Here is a 17,608-nt window from a genome sequence, read left to right as displayed (position 1 = left end):
CACTGTCGCTGTGATGTCAGAATCTTTCTATTGAAGTGCATGTTTTATTTATTCGGGACGTGTGAAGCTTGCTGCCCCTGCGTTCCCTCTTCTCAGTCCTGCAGGGCAGTGCCGCGCCTGGCTGGGCTCCGTGTGCGGCGGGGATGGGACGGCCTCGGGTGCCCTGCACACCGGCGTCCGGTGGCCACACGATGGGAGTCGCAGTCCGGGACTGACCTCCAGCTGGCTTTGGCGCAGCTCGGTAGTCATCCCGGCCCTCCCCTGTCTCGCTCGCTTTCGCCTCCTCCTCCGACGATGTTTAAACACGGATTTAAAAGGGGGGGTTGACGACAAGCTCACATCCAGAGCAAAACTCTGAGCTCCAGGGGGTCATCGGAATAGAAATCCTTACGAGATTTTCTTCTTTGTAACAAAAAACCCAAAACCAGAAATCCAAAGGAAACAAAAGTAAGTGGAGATGCCGGGGATCGAACCCGGGGCCTCATACATGCAAAGCATGCGCTCTACCACTGAGCTACATCCCCAGTCCGCTTTGAAGAAGCTCCAGTAAATCTCTGTTATACCTTATAGATAAGGATTGGGATTTTTTTTTTTTTCTCTCCTTTCTAAATTAAAATTGTATTTATTTAAAAGGGTATTAGGACTTAGCAAAATAGTTATGTGTTTCCAGAATAAATCTCCCTTTTATTGACTTTCTGTAAATAAAAATTCTACACCATACAGGGAACAAAAAAAATAGATTTTTTTTTTTTTTTTCTCCCAATAGGGAATTTAGGGCTTGAGCTATTTGTAGTAGCACACACCTTTAAACTCATCAATCGGGAGTCAGAGGCAGGAGGATCTCTGTGAGACTGAGGACAGCCTGGTCTACATAGGAAATTCCAGGCCAGCCAGGGATGATACATAGAGACCCTGTCTCAAAAATAAAGAGATAAAAAATTTAATTTAATTTAAAAATAAGGGTTTAGCCCCAATGTTCCTCACTCGGAACTTTCTGCTTGCTCACCTCAGCATCTTTGGGTTTACATGGCTGCTTGAACCTCCATCCATCATCATATCATATCATAGCATCATCCCCCGCGCCCCAGTCAGACCCCAGAATCAGGGCTCAATCTATGAGGAAGGCATCTTTAACTAAAAGGCAGCCCTCACAGGGGCCCCCAGTGCTTATAATCAGGGAAGGGGGACCACAGGATTTAATGTCCTTCAAGGTCCCAAAGTCATTCAGTGGTCAAGAAGCATGAGTCATAAGCAGAGGATGCCAGCCTCCAGGATTACACCCCCTGATTTCCTGTCCCTGTGTGGACACTGTACCCCAAATGTCTTCCCACTGTACTCATCAGCTTGTTCATATCTGGTGCCTGCCCATCTGCAGGAATGCCAGGCACAGCTGCTTGTGGTCCTGTCACCTGACCTCTCTGCATCTGGTATGAGAAGTAGGGAACTTAACAGCTCTTACCTCACCTGCTAGCCAGGCCTGTTCTACAGAAAACTCTCAATATACTTAAAACAGAGCCTGCACCCCACCCACACACCCTTGTCCCATGTGTGAAGTTCCATAATTAAGTGCCCCTACCCAGAGGGTGAAGTCCGCTTTGCTCACCGGTGACTAGAGGGGGTGGAGGATGGCTCCAGCAATCCATCCTGGTGTTTCTTCCTCTAGCTGCTCCAGTGTGAGGCCCTGGGAGAAATGTGGCCCAGGAAAGGGCTTTGGGTGCTGCATGACTTTGAAGAAGGCTCAGGAGCAAGCCTAAGTTGTGTCAGCTCCACCCCAGTGACCCAGGCCCTGCTTCATCTGTAGCTCTACTTCCTGCACACAAGGCCTTTGCACTTGCTGTTCCCTCAGCCCAAAATGCTGTTCCCAGCTCTCTCTGTGATTGACCCTTTTAATTGTCCAGGTCTTGGCTCAAATGTCACCTCCTCTGGTTGTGTTCCTGATCACTCCTCTAAAGGGGACCCACCACCTCCCTATCACCCCCACTGTTACATTTCAGGGCATCTTCTCATTTCAGACTATTTCTTCTGTGTGCCTCACCAGGTTGTAATCTCAGCAGGCAGGTGCCCTTGCTGTACTTAACTCCCCAGTGCTTCGAACAGTGCTGGCACACAGTAGATACTCAATGTTTGAGGAATGAATGGGGAAGAGATGAACAAATGAATAAGGAAAAAGGAGGGTGCTGACATTCAGGGAAGTTGCTTAAGAACAAGAAAACACCCCAAATTCACACACATCTGTCGCGGAGTGGAGGGCGGAGCAGACTTGGGAGATGCAGTGTGGGCCACAGTGGGCTGGCTGTAGCCAGTCCAAGCTGCCCAACTTGTTCCTACAAATCGGGCTGGGCAGCGGGGCCACTTCATATGTTTATGAAAGTTGAAGAATTTAATCGGATTGGTAGATACACGGAAAACAAAAGTTTGCTGCTGCCTCCCCGTCGGGGAATCGAACCCCGGTCTCCCGCGTGACAGGCGGGGATACTCACCACTATACTAACGAGGATGAGCTTGAGAACTGACTGTCTCTGGTGGCTCCTTTAAGATTCACAGAGTTTCTTACTGGTTAATTCTGATTGAACTGCATTTTTGGTATGGGTTCCCTGCTTGGTCTTCGGTTCTGCCCTTGAATTCAGAACAGGAAAATCACTAAACAGAAGCCAAACGTTAACTAGCAGGCATCAAAAAACACGCCAGAGATCAGCGAGCATCTGAAATGGGAGGCGTTTCAGGGAATTTGCTCAAAAAGCGGGATCGCAAGGGAATTTCCTGTCCTTTCGGCTTTCATACCTAGTGCCCGGGGGCTCTGTAAAGAAAACAAATTAAATCCTTTCAGGAATTGGGAGAGAAAAAAAGGAGGACTGCCGAAACCCGGGATCGAACCAGGGACCTTTAGATCTTCAGTCTAACGCTCTCCCAACTGAGCTATTTCGGCAACGGCTAGCGTTGCTGCTGCTCTGCTCAATTCCTCTCCTCGTAGGCGTTTCCGAGGCTCTGCACAAGCCCTCGGTTCTCTGGAGTCCTCTAGACACCTGCTCTATCCATCCTGTCCCGCGCGCTGTGACTTTGCTCAGCCTTCCAGGCCTCCCACTCCAGGGTGGGCCTTGACCACGTGGCCCTGCCCCTTACTGTCCATGTTGAACTTGATTATTCTTTTCCCTGCCCATTCGCTGTGATTGCAGCTGGAGGGACAAACCCAGGTCCGCCTCGGCCAGCGCTGAAGACCCCGGTGCCTAGGGCGGTACGAGCACAGAACACACTGGGTGCTTACTAAGTGTTTGTGGAATGAAGGAACGCGCACGCACAAAGGAACAAATCACGCAGGGGTCGTTTGAGGCTCGGAGCTCAGCGTCTCCAGCTCCTCTGCAGAAGGAGCCAGGTGACCCCCGAGCGCGTGCAGCTCCGGCCGCTCAGGTGTGACGGATGCTGGTCCCCGGAATGCGGATGCCCAGGACAGCACCTGACTCAGACCCCGGCTCCTGCGTGGCCTGCATACCTGTGCGCACCAACTCTGTCCCGGGCATGGGGAGATGGAGCCAGGTGGGCATCGGAGCCCCGCCCTGCCTGCTTCTTTGCCTTGGGGGGAACCAGTGAGTGGGGCATAGTCTCAGGGGTGAGGGAGTGGGGCGTCACTCAGCGTGACAGTGCACAGTCAGTCAGCAAACACAGTAAGGAGATAATTCCTAGCTAGGACACGTAGGGAGAAAGAAAAGATGGTGATGATGGAGTACCTGGGGTAGGGTTAGTAAAATACAGGGAAGGCAGAGACCTGCAGGCTGAGGAGCCAACCATCTAGGAGGGGAAACAGCTGTACCAGGGCCCTGAGGCAGGAACTGCAAAGAAGATTTATGGGAACAGAGGAAGGGTGGTCCCAGTGGAGGCTGTGGCTCTATCCTGCTGGTCTTGAAGGCCTGGAGAAGAACTGGATGTATCTCTGACGGCTGGGGAGTGCCTTCCATGTACTCTGGGGCTAGAGAGGCGCTACACCAGCTTGGTATGGGGTCTCCAGCTGTGGTCTGTGCTGTCCAGGCCTGTAGAGGAGCCAGGAAGGGCTCTGAGATAGGACCTTGCTTTCAGACTTGCCCTGGCATTGGGGGAAAGATGGGGTAGACGATGGTGCCAAGGGTTAGTGTGGTGGCCATGGATGGTGGAGTCTTCACCACAGCAGAAGTCCTGGGACAGCAAAGCTGCCCAAACTTCCCCCATGGGCACATCACCTTTCCTGAAACAAAGTCAGCCAATTTCCTGTACTTCCAGAATAAACCAGGGGCTCCTTAAGTGTCCTCTCCAAAAGTCATGTATTGCAGCCCTGACACCGCCCAATACCTCAGGATGTGACTTTAAAGAGATGGCTACATTTAAGTGGAGTCACTGGGGTTGGTCCTATGAAGAGACCTTGAGTATGTATGACACACACACACAGGGAAACCGCAGTGGACTTGCAGCCTCCAGCACCTGAGGACATACCTTTCTACTATTTAACATCCCCAGCCTCTGGGATTTTGTCAGGACATGGCAGCTAGAGTTACATCTGTGGTATGCCTACCCATTCATACACTGGGCTTTCCTGGACAGGAGGGAACACTGAGTTCAGGTGTCTCCTGAATCATGAATGATTTAGAAGAAACAGGACGGCTCCCATCTGTGTTCTCACCTCCAACCACCATCCTACCTCACCTCCAGAATGCAAGGCAAGTGCTCTACCACTGAGCTACACCTAGACCTTGTAAGCTTTATTTATTTAGGTTTTTTGAGGCAGGGTCTCACTATGTAGCTCCGACTAACTTGGAACTTACTATGTGGATGAGGCTGTTCTTGCTTCCACAGAGATCTGCCTGCCACAGGAGTGCTGGGATCAAAGGTGTGCACAATCACACAGGGCTTTAAATTTTTAATTTGAGACAAGGGCTGACTAAACTGCCCAGACTGGCCTTGAACTCACTTCAGGCACTCAACTAGATCAGGGAGAACTTGAGATCCTCTTGCTTCAATTTCCTGTCACCAGGGTAACAGACCTGTACCACCTGTCTTTGTTGAGAACAATTCCCTATTTGCAGAGCCTCTGATCATCTCTTGTGTTTCTCACTTGCTAATATGTCAGCTCAGTGCTTGGCATATAAGATGTTCTCAATAAATATTTGTCAGATTAATGAGCTGCGAGGTATCACTCAGTGCCTATGTATTCTTCCTGCTGCAGTAAGGAATACCCATGCACTGGAGCTGATGAGCAGTGAATAACCACCACGGATATTGATTCCTCTTGCCTAGTTCCGGGGCTATAAGCCCAGGAGCAGGACAAGTTTGGTGCCCTGTGAGGGAGACTCCCACAGGCCTGTTCTCCAGCTGTTGGCAGTGACTGGTGGTCCATGGGGCCCCCTGAGGTGTAGACACATCTCTCTATCCACAGCTCCCTTTTGCAGACACAGACTTCCTTCAGGCCTGTGTTTTCTCCTTTCCTGTGTCTTACAAAGACATGAGTCAGCCCATCATGGAGCACAGACCCACCCTAAGCCAGGATAGTCTTTTCTGAGGCTCCTATGCTTCTGGATCCTTACTTTCCTCTGCAGACACCCTTCCTCCACATAAGGCCACACTCTGAGTCCCAGGCTGAGGTATCTTGTGAGAGCCCCTACTTAACATATTACAATCACCATCACACTGGTTTATTTTATCCATTTATTTTTATTTATTGTCCCAGTAGTAGAGACAAGGTTTACATAGCCCAGGCTAGCACTAAACTTGATATGTAGCTGAGAATGACCTTGAATTCCTGATCTTTCTGACTCCACCTGTCTTTCCAAGGCTGGGATAACAGCATTTTGCACCACTGCTGGGCTCTGCATTATGTTTTGGGGATTTTTAAAAGAATTATTATTATTATATTATTATTATTGGGGCACAGTGCCACAGCAAGTGTGGCAGTCAGAGGACACTTTCATGGAGTTGGTCCTCTCCATCCACCTCTAATTTGCCCATGGGGAATTGGGACGCAAACCACTCTGGCTTCTTTCATGCAGAACAGGGACGTAGAGTGTGGCAATTGGGGTACCCCTTCAGTGGGCCTATTTAAAAGACTCTCAAATTGAGACGTGAAGGAGAAGTAAAGGCAAGAATAGTTAGCATTACAAATTCTAGACAGGGGACCAGAAGAAACATTTAAAAGTCCATTGGAATTTTCTGATGAGGGCTTTCAAAGCATCCATCTACTGTTTTTCAGGTTTGTTTTTTGTTTTTTCATTTTTCTTTGGGCCGCCAAGACTGGACTCATCAGAGAATTCCAGTGGACTTTAAGTGTTTCTTCTGGTTCCCTGTCTAGAACTTGTAATGCAAACTATTCTATTCTTGCCTTTACTTATCCTTCATGTCTCAATTTGAGATTCTTTTAAATAGACCCACTGAAGGGGTACCCCAATTGCCACACTCTACGTCCCTGTTCAGCGTGGAAAAAGCCAGAGCGGTCTGCGTCCCAATTCCCCACGGGCAAATTGGGTTACTGTTGGGAGCTATTACTATTATATGCACAGCCATTGCTGCATTAGATTGTGGCAGCTTGCCTTGACTTAAGCATTGAAGAAAGAATGCTTCCACTTTAAGAGTTTCCCTGCTCTCTGCTTCTGTGGTCAGAGTTGACAGGCTATGCTTCCCTGATTAATTGGCCATCCTGGAAACATAACTAAAGAGTTCTGTTTCAGTTTATGGGCACTGGAGTTTCTCAGCACTAATAGCTTGGTCTCTTTGAAGAAATAATGAATTATAGTAGTTGCTAAGAGTACTCATAAACAGCACACCTTATATCTAAGATATTATAAATATTATGCAGCTGAATCTTGGATACTGTAAACAGCATGTGAGTTTCGGTTGATGAAGAAATATATTCTTGACAGTAACATACTGTATCCTTGGTTATTCCCTGGTTACTTTCTGTTAGTGATGTATCCTTAGTTATTCCTTGGTTACTCCTTGGTTACTCCAGACCTGATTCCTATATAAGCTTTGTTTGATTCACAATAAACATGCATTGGCACATAAACCTCTGCATCCCCTGTGTCCTGATTTCTATCCGTAGGGGTCCCCAAGCCCATCAGGCTTGGATTGTGGTCACTGTACCATGACAGGTTACCTCTTCAAAAATAATAAAAATAAAAGAAAAAAAAATCCTTGCTGAGATTACACCTCAATTTGGTATCCCTATTGGTCTGGGGTCTGACAATGGCCCAGCTTTCATTGCCTGTGTATCTAAAACCTTAGCTTCTGTCCTCCAGATTGGAAATTACATTGTGTGTCTCACCCCCAGAGTTTAGAACAGGTGAAAAGGATGAATAGAACTATTAAGGAAGCTTTGACTAAGTTAATAACAGAGACTGATGGTAACTGGTAAGTAAGGAGCAGTATAAGTCCTCTTCCTTTTGCCCTTTACAGGGCTTATACTGAGTTCAGTATTGTATAACAGTATTAATTCAACAGTGAACCTAAAAATTTTATAGCCACTTTTGAAACAGATGTATCTTTGCTCTGGAAATTGTTATTGAGTATGTTAAAGCTGTAATGAAATGCTTTTTCTGAAAAAAAAAAAAAAAGCCAGATGTACGCCTTATGTAAACGGAATTACTCCCTTTGAGATCTTGTTTGGGCAACCTCCACCCCTTACTTCCCGCTTAGGGGCGGGACACCTGGTGGAAATACCTAATTACAGCCATTTACAGTCACTGCAGGCTCTGCAAAATGCTCTGAACCAGGTACACGGACTAGTGCAGGAGGCTCATGAGCCCAGTTATCCCTCACTGACCACTGAACAGACAGATCTGGAACATGGCAATTGGATTTGAGTCCGCAGACATCAAGCACCTAACCTCAAACCCAAGTAGGCTGGTCCATATCCGATCATCTTGCTTACTCCAACTGCTGTTAAAGTTCCTGGACATGCCCACTGGATTCACCGTTCCCAAGTTAAGAGAGCTCATCTGGACCACATTCCTTAAACATGGATGGTTAAAAAAAACAGACAATCCTCTCAAAGTAAAACTGATGAAAGAATCTTAATTCTTATGTTCTTCTGGATAACAAAAACTGTAACTGGGTACAGCAACTGAAATCCGCGTGAGCCATCCCCTGATAATTGGGTATTGAAAAGAACTTCAGATGGTAAGATCTTAGCCACTAACACTACCACTTGCCACTCCCTCAGCTTTCTGTTTGGTCTTTGTGATCTGTTTTCTTTACAAGTAAGAGTAACTATCAGTGTCCCATCTCCTTGACCCTGGGGATATGGAACTCCTAGTTATGAGAAACAACTGTAAAGCCTACATGTTTATGGATGTCCAGCAGATGGGAGCCCAGAATGAGAATGAGTGGCATTGTGGGACTTGGGGTTGTGAGACATTTGCTTCATGGATTGGATCTAAGGATAAATGAATTTCCTTTCAGTGTGGTATTCCTGGTATAATAGTGGGAAAATTTAACCCCTTAGTCTTAAAGGTATTAAATGGACATGATAAAAGTTGGTTTGCAGGGAAGATGTGGGGAATATGAATGTATGCTTCAGGAAAGGATCCTGGATCAGAATTTACTATTCAAAAGTTTGAGTTTCCCTTAAGTCTTCCAGTACCTATAGGACCTAACAAAGTCCTTAATCCTCCCTTACCACCAAAGCCACTTCCTACTATGACAGAGTCACCCCCTATTACATATGCTAGTTCCCATAGTGTTTCACGATGAATTATATAAGTCTTTGCTCTATACATATGAGTTTTTCAATGCTACTGAACCAAGTCTCACAAGAGACTGCTGGCTCTGCTTGGACTCTAGACTGCCTTACTATATAGGAATAGGAGCTATTAAGTCTGTAGGAATAGGGCCCTCATATTTGAAATCTGACATATAATGAAGTACTTAGAAAAGGCTTTTGTCCTTGGGGTTCTAAACCTATGCTTACTCTTGATAGTTTATCAGGTAGAGGGATCTGTTTTTATGGTCATACTTATGACTTATCTTTAGCTCCCTACAATGAGATGTGTAATCAATCTTATGTTCTTACTTCATCTCCAGAAGAATTATATTATTTAGTACCACTAGAGGGAACTTGGTTTGCTTGCACCACCAGGTTAACTCCTTGTATAAGTCAAAGATATTTAACTGTTACTGGTGAGTTCTGTATTTTGGTTCCTCTCATGTCCCAGGTATATTATTATACAGGGATGGAAGGTCGGGAGCATTTGATGCCTCCAAATGGTGCCTGGTTTTCTAGGGGAATTGTGGCACCTGTCCTGGCACCCGCATTAATAGGAACAGGCATAGTGGGTGCCACAGGAATAGGGACAGCTGCACTAATTAAAGGGGAAATAAATTTTAAAGCTCTCTCCTGGCAAATAAATCTAGATTTAAAGGATATGGAACATCAAATTAAAAACTTAACTTACTCCCTTGATTCTTTAGCTGAGGTAATGTTACAAAAATGTCGAGGGCTAGATCTTGTTTTTATGCAATAAGGAGGATTATGCATGGCACTGGGTGAAAAATGTTGCTTCTATGCTAACCATACTGGAGTGATTAGAGATAGTATTAGGTTAGTCCAGCAATGAATTAATGCTTGAGAAAGGAATTTCAATAATCACCAAAACTGATATGAGTCCTTATTTTCCTGGTCACCCTGGCTGACCACCTTGTTAAGTGCTGTTGCTGGACCTGTGATTCTTATTCTTTTAATTTTTACTCTTGGGCCTTGTATTTTGAATGCCCTTGTAAAATTTATTAACCAGAGACTCTAGGTGGTAAAACTCATGATACTAAGAACCCAATATAAACAGTTAATACCAGTGCATGAAGAAATCTGTACCTACTAGGTCAAGGAATTAACCTTACAACAGGAGTGGGGGATGAACTGGCTCAGCAAACTTCCCTAAGTTACTCCATTTTGTTCAGAGCCATTTTAGCAGCAACTTTGCTCCACACCAAAAGGAAAAGGCATTATACAGCCTTGAGTTCTAAGAAATAGCTCAATCACAAACCAGTAGAACATGCTAATCTCAGACATTCTACATCTGGCTGCTTGTTTTCACTTCTGTAACTTGCTTGCTATTTTAGGTCACCTTGACACAAAGTATAAGACCACCCTGTTACTGTGTGACCACCGGTAACTGCTGATTTCAGCTTTCTTACTACACTTGTCATGGCTAGGAAGTTGACTAATTATAAAATTACAGAGTTGATTGCCAAGTTATATGACTGTATCACTTGTCTGTATAATGATTGGTTGTTGATTAATAGATTCAAAGTTCTGCTATGTTGTACAAACCTGATTGGTTCACAAGTGTCCTGTTTGAATAATATTTCTATAATCCTATAAAAACTCTGACCCGACAATCATCAGGGCTGCTTCTACTCCCAAGATAGACAGCCTGGCCAGTTGAAAAATAAAATTTACCTTGCTACTTTTCTTAAAGTGGTGTTGGTGATTTTTTGTGAACCCTGTCCTCTAACAGTTCATTCAGATCAAATCATTGATCCACATTTGTTATAGGTTGCTATCAAGCCTGTAATGCTAATATTATGACAGAGCTGATTCTCTTCTTAATATATCCCAGTAACTAAGTTAAAATGCAAGGGCCCACAGTAACACCTAAAAGTAATAGGAGCAGGGGCCTGCAATTGCTGCTAAGAGAGTAGTTAGCCATGGAACCAGGAGAAGAAGGATTCATACCAATTTGAAGCCTTAGCTCATTCTTTGGCTCTTTGATCTAGGTTTTGTTTTATTAAAGCTAGAGTTTCTCTAATCATTCCTGAATTATTTGCATAAAAACAGTACTTTTCATTTAAAGCTTCACAAACACCCCCTTCCTTTAAGAACCGGTCCAGCCTCCTACAGTTCTGCAAAGCCATTTCTGCTGGGGAGTCTACTTGTTTTTCCAACTGTCCTATCTTAAAGTTCTGGTCCCCCAGAGCCAAAGCCAAAACTCCCAAAGCAACAGATCCTGCAATGCCGGTTCCCATTAAAAGGGGTAGAAGAATAGCTGGGGAATTAACCTTAAGGTCTCAATCTCAGCTATTTCATCTGAGGCTGGGACTATTCCTTGACATGGAGTAAAGTTTGTAAAGGCAAAGAACTGGCATCATTAGTGCTGACAGGAGTTTGCTGCCTGGAGTGGATAAAGGCTGTTGTCCTTTAGGACGGGGTAACCAGCTCCTCTCCGACTCTGTAATTTGAGATCTGTAGGGAGATACTTCTCTTTGAATAGTAAATTCCATGCCAGGATTGTTTCCATATGTTTTAGATGTTAGTTTAAGGCCCCAGATTCTGCCAGTAAGCCAATGTTCAGCACTTAACTCATTCTATGCCATAAACCTTAGGGCAAAAGGGTTGCACTTCCCTGGAATACAATCTAGGGAGGTGGCATTTCAGAAGATATCTATCACTTTTCCATCCAAAGTGTAGGTTAGCTCCCAATCCCAGGTCTTGACATTTCTAGCTGGCCATATGTGACACATACCAACTAGGTTTCCCAATATTAGTGCTAGTTTGAGTCTAAGGTTTGAATGAACCGCATCTTTAAGGGACGCTGTGGGTCTGTTGATACTTTCCATTTTTCTCCCTTCCCTTGTAGTGTCTGCTTTCAGGTGAGAATGGCGAATCCAGGTTGCAATCGCTGATACTTTGATAGCTGTGGGTGTGGTCAGGAGCACAGGATATGGTCCTTTCCAGGAGGGCCCTAAGGTCCATCTGGGCAGGCACCAAACCAATACTAGATCCCCCTGTTGAAACCTGTGAGCAGGCTCAGTCATAAGTAGCAGGGGCAGTGGAGGCATGAGATGGGTCTGAATGTCTTGGGAAGAGCCTGTAGGGACTTGAGGAAGGAATAGTTAGACATTTTGATAGTTTGTGGTTTTCCTTTTGCAGGGATTAGCGGGGGTGGGTGACCAAACCTTATTTCAAATGGAGTTAGCTTGTCCCGATAGGGGGAACACCTTAGCCTGAAAAGGAAAATAGGGAGCAACTCAGTCCACCCCTCACCAATTTCTGCTCAGAGTCTAGTCAAAGTTTCTTTAATAGTTCTATTAACTCTTTCTACCTGTTCTGAACTCTGGGGGTAATATACACAATGTAATTTCCAATCTATCTGGAGGGCAGAAGCTAAGGTTTTAGATACACAGGCTATGAAAGTTGGGCCATTGTCAGACCCCAGAACAATAGGGATGCCAAATCGAGGTATAATCTCATTTAGTAGCTTTTAGGAGAGCAAGCATTTCTTCTTTATTTTTATTATTTTAAAGAGGTAACCCAATTTGCCCATGGGGAATCAGGATGCAGACTGCTCTGGCTTCTTCCATGCTGAACAGGGATGTAGGGTGTGGCAAATGGGGTACCCCTTCAGTGGGTCTATTTAAAAGAATCTCAAATTGAGACATGAAGGAGAAGTAAAGGCAAGAATAGAATAGTTTGCATTACAAGTTCTAGACAGGGAACCAGAAAAAATCAGAACAGGGCAAACTTTAAATGCTCAAATTAAAGTCCATTGGAATTTTCTGATGAGGGCTTTGAAAAGCATCCATCTATTGGGTCCTTTTTCATTTTCCTTTGGGCCACCAAGACTAGACTCAAGAGCGATGAACTTAGGATTTGTTTTCAGGTACTCTGATAGCTGTTGGAGTGACAAGAATCAGTAGATAGGAAGTAAAATAAACTTAGTCATCATTTTTGAACAATAGTAGCTGTAGGTGGGCACTATAGTATTGGAGACCAAGATTTGAAGTCTTATACCTGAGCAGTATTTTCTTGTTAAGAACAAAATCATTACTGAGAAATAATTGTCTAAATGACATTTTACCTGGACTTAAGTCTAATGTCTGGAAAATACAATCCTTTGGACTCTTAAAGAAATATACTGATTATTTTAATTTTTGGTTATACTTTCCTTTTGGGTGTTTAAGACCATACAGTTGGCCCAAATAAACCCCTTTACTTTTACTTTAAGGTGGCTTGAGGATCTGGTCCTCAGGGGTCACATGAGCTTGGGAGGAGTCTCTGGCTCCTCAGGCCTATTCTTTTACCAGTTCTAACTACCTGAAGATAAGTCAAAATGTCCTGTTCGACCCGGGCTTCACTTGGAAGCATGGAGGAAATGTTTCCTCTCTGTTGACCCTCTTCTTTGTAGACTGGACACTGGTTTGAGTCCCTCTGGTGGGGTCTCTATGACCTTCCTGTGTTGGGGAACCCTGCTGTTAAGGTCTACTCCTTTCTCAGCAGGGGCTTCCTGCCTGACTTATCTGTAAAGTGCCTCCAAGCAAGGATGCCTGGCCTTATTTGGAACATGGCCTTTAGCATAGTTATGTGCAATAAAACTGCCCCCAGGTTTTTTCTATATGATAATTAGGCATTGCCCTATAGCCAGATGATAGGATCCCCCTACCACATGTAAATAAAGCATACTATGAACACCTATCAGCTGAAGCTTTGGCTGCTGCCTCCACACTATATTTTTCCCTGACCCTCACTGAATAAACAGAGCTGTATCACTGAATCTGACTCCCCAGAAGGTTTTTTCCATCCGTGCTCACTGGCCGTCCTTCTGCTCCCTTTGTTCTCATGGGTGGGTCAGTGGCCCACATCCCTGAACAAGAGGACCAGTGACCCATCACAGTTACAGGACATATCAAGAGATTACCATAGTCCCCTTGGACATTGTTGACCTTCCAGGGCAAGGAACAAAATTGTCCTTTAAGTCCCTTTGTCCAGATTAGTATGGGCCTTTAAGCATGGTTATTAACCATCCAAGAGGGTGAGTTGCACCAGCCTAGTACTTTCATTATCATGTGTTATGTAGATAAAGCTTGGACAATATTCTTAAATAAACCTTTAGTAGACATCCTTAAACTAGTTGACTAAGTTATGACCTTAGAAACCTCAAGATTGTCTATATATTATCCATGTTCCATCGTTCATAAACCATAACAAACCTACACAGACTTTTATCACTTGCTTAGGCTTTCTCATTTTTTTTCTTCTGTCAGTTCTGGAAATATCCAGCCATCATAATCTTCATTCATAAATCCTTTCTAGTAAAATATCTCCACTCCCATATCCTTTTAATATCTTTTAACTTTTCATTTTCTTAATAACCATGAGACACAATAACAGGGTATGCTGCTACATACCCTGACATACTGTAGTCACCCACTGTCTTCTGGCCTGCAACTGTTTGGGTAGGTGGTACACAGATTCTTCCTCTTATATTTGGGCTTTGTCTCACAGAAGGCAAAATTCTGCATCCAGGATCATAAGCTCAAGTGTGTCACAGGGGATACAAGATTCCCAAGGCTCGGAGTGGGGTGGAGCCATAGACAAAACCCCATCCTCACACATTTTTGGTCATTTTTCAAAAAGTAAATGTATTTGAATCTGTTTATTTTGTATAGAGGTGTAATGACAAATTCAAGACCAACCTTGGCTACATAGCGCAATTAAGACTAGTCTGGGTTACATGAGGTCTTGTCTCAAAAAAACAAAACAAGCAAATAAACAAAATGGAAGTGGGGGAGATGTGTTCAACACACAACCACACTAATATGAAAACAATGAAGAAGTAAATTTATGTAAAAAAAAAATCTAAAAATTAACCACCTGGTATGACATGGAGATGCAGGCCTGGAAGCCAAGTACTGGAGAGGCTGAGGCAGGAGGATTGCCCCGGAGTTAAAGGCCAGCCTGGGTTATATATAGAGCGCCCAGGCTAACAGGGGATAATAATTTTAAAACACCTGGGGATCGGTGGAGAGGGAAGTGTATACTGCTGCTAATTGCTCAGAGCTTTAACTTGGCTTTTGAAAACTAAGCCCATCTTCATGATGAAAATGAAATAAGGTAGAAAGGAGGGAGGGAGGAGGAGGAGGAAGAAAGGAGGGAGCTACCGGGTTCCACCGGGCTCTGTCAGGAGGACGGTGTGACCTCGGGGGCCTCTTCATGCGCTGTTGCGGGTTTCCACCAGGGCCCTGGATGGCCTAGTGATCCTTTGTGGGTTAGGCTGACCCTCCTCGTCTTTTCCCACAGCAGAAAACCCGGGAGTCTTCAAAATTCAAAAACCCGCATGTAGCCTCCCCGTCGGGGAATCGAACCCCGGTCTCCCGCGTGACAGGCGGGGATACTCACCACTATACTAACGAGGACAAGGCGCAAAGTACCTTTCCAAGAATGCCTACCATAGGTCCACAGCGAGGGCAGGCAGTACCCTTTTCTCTTCTTCCTTGCCTCTTTTCTCCTCTCTGCCTGGTCTCTGCCCCCTTGCCTTCGGTTTCTCCTCGTCTCCCTCCCGCTCTTCTCTCCCTCTCCTCCTCCCTCTCCCTCCCCCTTCCCTCCCTTTCCCTCTCTGGGCGCTTTCTGGGTCCACCTTATTCACAGTAGATACCCGGAGCACTGACCCTACCTGTCCCTTCCCTATTTACTTTCCCAAGAAGCTCCATAGGTGATCAGGGGATGTAGCTCAGTGGTAGAGCGCATGCTTTGCATGTATGAGGTCCCGGGTTCAATCCCCGGCATCTCCAGGTCTTTGGTTCCATTTTTCCTCCAGGGCGAGCCCAGGGAGGCCGGAGCTGCGGTTGGGACATCCCGCAGGCAGAAAAAGACTGCAGGAGTGCTGACTCCTGAGCACCGGCCGCGTAGTGTGCATTCCCTGTACAGTATCAAATACCCCAGCACCCTTGGCGGGAGCGCAAGGTGCCTCGGCCCCAACGGAATCCACACACAGCTCCAGGGACCTTCAGCAGGCATCCCAGTGATGTTTGCCTTGAGCAGACTGCGCCTGCAGGGATGCGGCGGGGATGCGGTGGCAATGCGGGAGATGGGCCCAGAGGGGCTCAGTCTGCAGGGACCGGAAACAGCAGCGCAAAGGCCTTGCGTGCGGAGGAGAGCTCTGAGATAAAGGGTCAGAAAGCAGCACTGGGGTTTAGTGAATGAGGACGGACAGAACCGGGTGGACATGAGTTCTGGAGGGCTCGGGGAGGTCTGATGACAGGGGCTCGCAGTCAGTAGGTTTTTTAAGGCACCCCCTGGCGGCCATGTGCAGAACACACGCTGGGCTGCCCACCCCCACGCCCCCTCCCCCGCCCCCGCCCCCGCAGGTGCAGCGGGAGGCGGTTCTGGCAAATTCAAGGGAGCTGAGTAACATTCCCTAACTCAGCGGCCCACACTTTGTTCGTCCAGTCCCTTAGGCTTGTTCTGCCTCGTTTGTCATCAGCATGTAGCACCCATATTGTCCCTTTCTTTCCGTGTCAGTCGACGGGATGAATTTCTACACAGAGGCTCGCCAAAAGGCGGAGAAGCTTCTACTTTAAAAATACTATTTGCGGCAGAGCATGGTGCTGCCCGCCTTTAATCCCAGCACTTGGGAGGCAGAGGCAGGCGGATCTCTGTGAGATCGAGGCCAGCCTGGTCTACATAGTGATTCCAGGCCAGCGGTGGGGTCAAAAAGACTGCGCCCCACCTAAATAGACCAACCTGAAATATTGCTACAGGTGTTCAAGGGCTCCTGGCCCTCTGCTCATCAGCTTCAGGGGTCACTTTGAATCTTAACTTTTCTTTAAGACAGGGTTTCATGTAGTGGAGGCTGGCCTCAAAATTGCTATGTAGGTGAGAGGTTACAGGGTCTGGTTTATGCAGTGTTTCGGGTGGCATCCTGGGCTTCCTGCATGCTAAGGATATACAAGCTTAACTTTCTCTTAGAGAAAAATTATGTTGGGAACAAGATTGAGTTTTATTTCCAGCCTGTTTGAGAGTGAGCATCTTTCATGCTACCATCCAGGCGTGTGTGCTCAGCCAGCAATGCTGGTCACTGGAGCAGGTTTGGGGAAAAATAGGTTTTATTCACAGATGCCAATCATGGATAAGCGGAGGGACCATTCCCCAGGACACCTCTGTAAGGTCAGAACATTCTGGATAGAGCAGGGTGGTATAAGTGGTGGGAAGGGTTAATGTGGGTGAAGTAATCAGTGGCCCATGAACTGGTCTCCGTGCTCTTTGAGGGACACTTGTTCAGAAATAGCATTAGGCCAGTCGTTCTAGAACACCCCTGTGCTCCTAGCACTTGAGAGAGACAGGGGGATCATGAGCCCAAGACTGTCTCAGTCAAGTGTGATGGTGCATGCCTGTCATCCTTGCTCTTGGGAGATGGAGGCAAGAGGATCAGGAGTTCAAGGCTCCCCACAATAGTGTACTGGAGCATTACAAGAATTTGAGACCAGTCCTGGATACATGAATGAGACCTTGCCTTAAAAAACAAAACGGGCTGCAGAAATGGCAGTTTAAGAGCCAGACCTGAGTTCAATTCCCAGTACCCACACCAGGCGGCTCACAGCAGCCTGGAACTGCAGCATTGTGCTCAAGTGCACAAATTCACACATACACATATACACATATATTTTGTTTGTTTCCAGTTAATTATTTATTTAATAACCACATACTTAGAAGAAGCATTTCATTACAACAGCATTGACATGTTCAATAACAATTTTCTGAGCTAAGATGCATCTTTTTCAAAATTGGTTATAAATTTTTAGGTTTACAGTTGAATTATTACAGTTATACAATATTGTACTCAGTATAAACCCTATAAGACATAAAATTAAATGAGGTTTT

The 17,608-nt window shown here is 45.7% G+C and overlaps 5 non-coding genes across 5 annotated transcripts; 1 reads left to right on the top strand and 4 right to left on the bottom strand.

Moving 5' to 3' along the window:
• Window positions 1–452: 452 nt before the first annotated feature.
• Window positions 453–524, bottom strand: Trnaa-ugc. Its single transcript has one exon. It is a non-coding gene; the product is annotated as a tRNA-Ala (tRNA).
• A 1,901-nt stretch (window positions 525–2,425) lies between these two features.
• On the bottom strand, window positions 2,426–2,497 carry Trnad-guc. The gene has a single exon. It is a non-coding gene; the product is annotated as a tRNA-Asp (tRNA).
• A 356-nt stretch (window positions 2,498–2,853) lies between these two features.
• On the bottom strand, window positions 2,854–2,926 carry Trnaf-gaa. The gene has a single exon. It is a non-coding gene; the product is annotated as a tRNA-Phe (tRNA).
• Window positions 2,927–15,072: 12,146 nt separating this feature from the next.
• On the bottom strand, window positions 15,073–15,144 carry Trnad-guc. The gene has a single exon. It is a non-coding gene; the product is annotated as a tRNA-Asp (tRNA).
• A 303-nt stretch (window positions 15,145–15,447) lies between these two features.
• Trnaa-ugc lies at window positions 15,448–15,519 on the top strand. Its single transcript has one exon. It is a non-coding gene; the product is annotated as a tRNA-Ala (tRNA).
• The last annotated feature ends 2,089 nt before the right edge of the window (window positions 15,520–17,608 follow it).

The sequence above is a fragment of the Nannospalax galili genome, unplaced genomic scaffold, assembly GCF_000622305.1.
Source record: "Nannospalax galili isolate Female #2095 unplaced genomic scaffold, S.galili_v1.0 scaffold218, whole genome shotgun sequence".
Classification (NCBI taxonomy): Eukaryota; Metazoa; Chordata; class Mammalia; order Rodentia; family Spalacidae; genus Nannospalax; species Nannospalax galili.
This window is presented reverse-complemented; position numbering and strand designations above follow the sequence as displayed.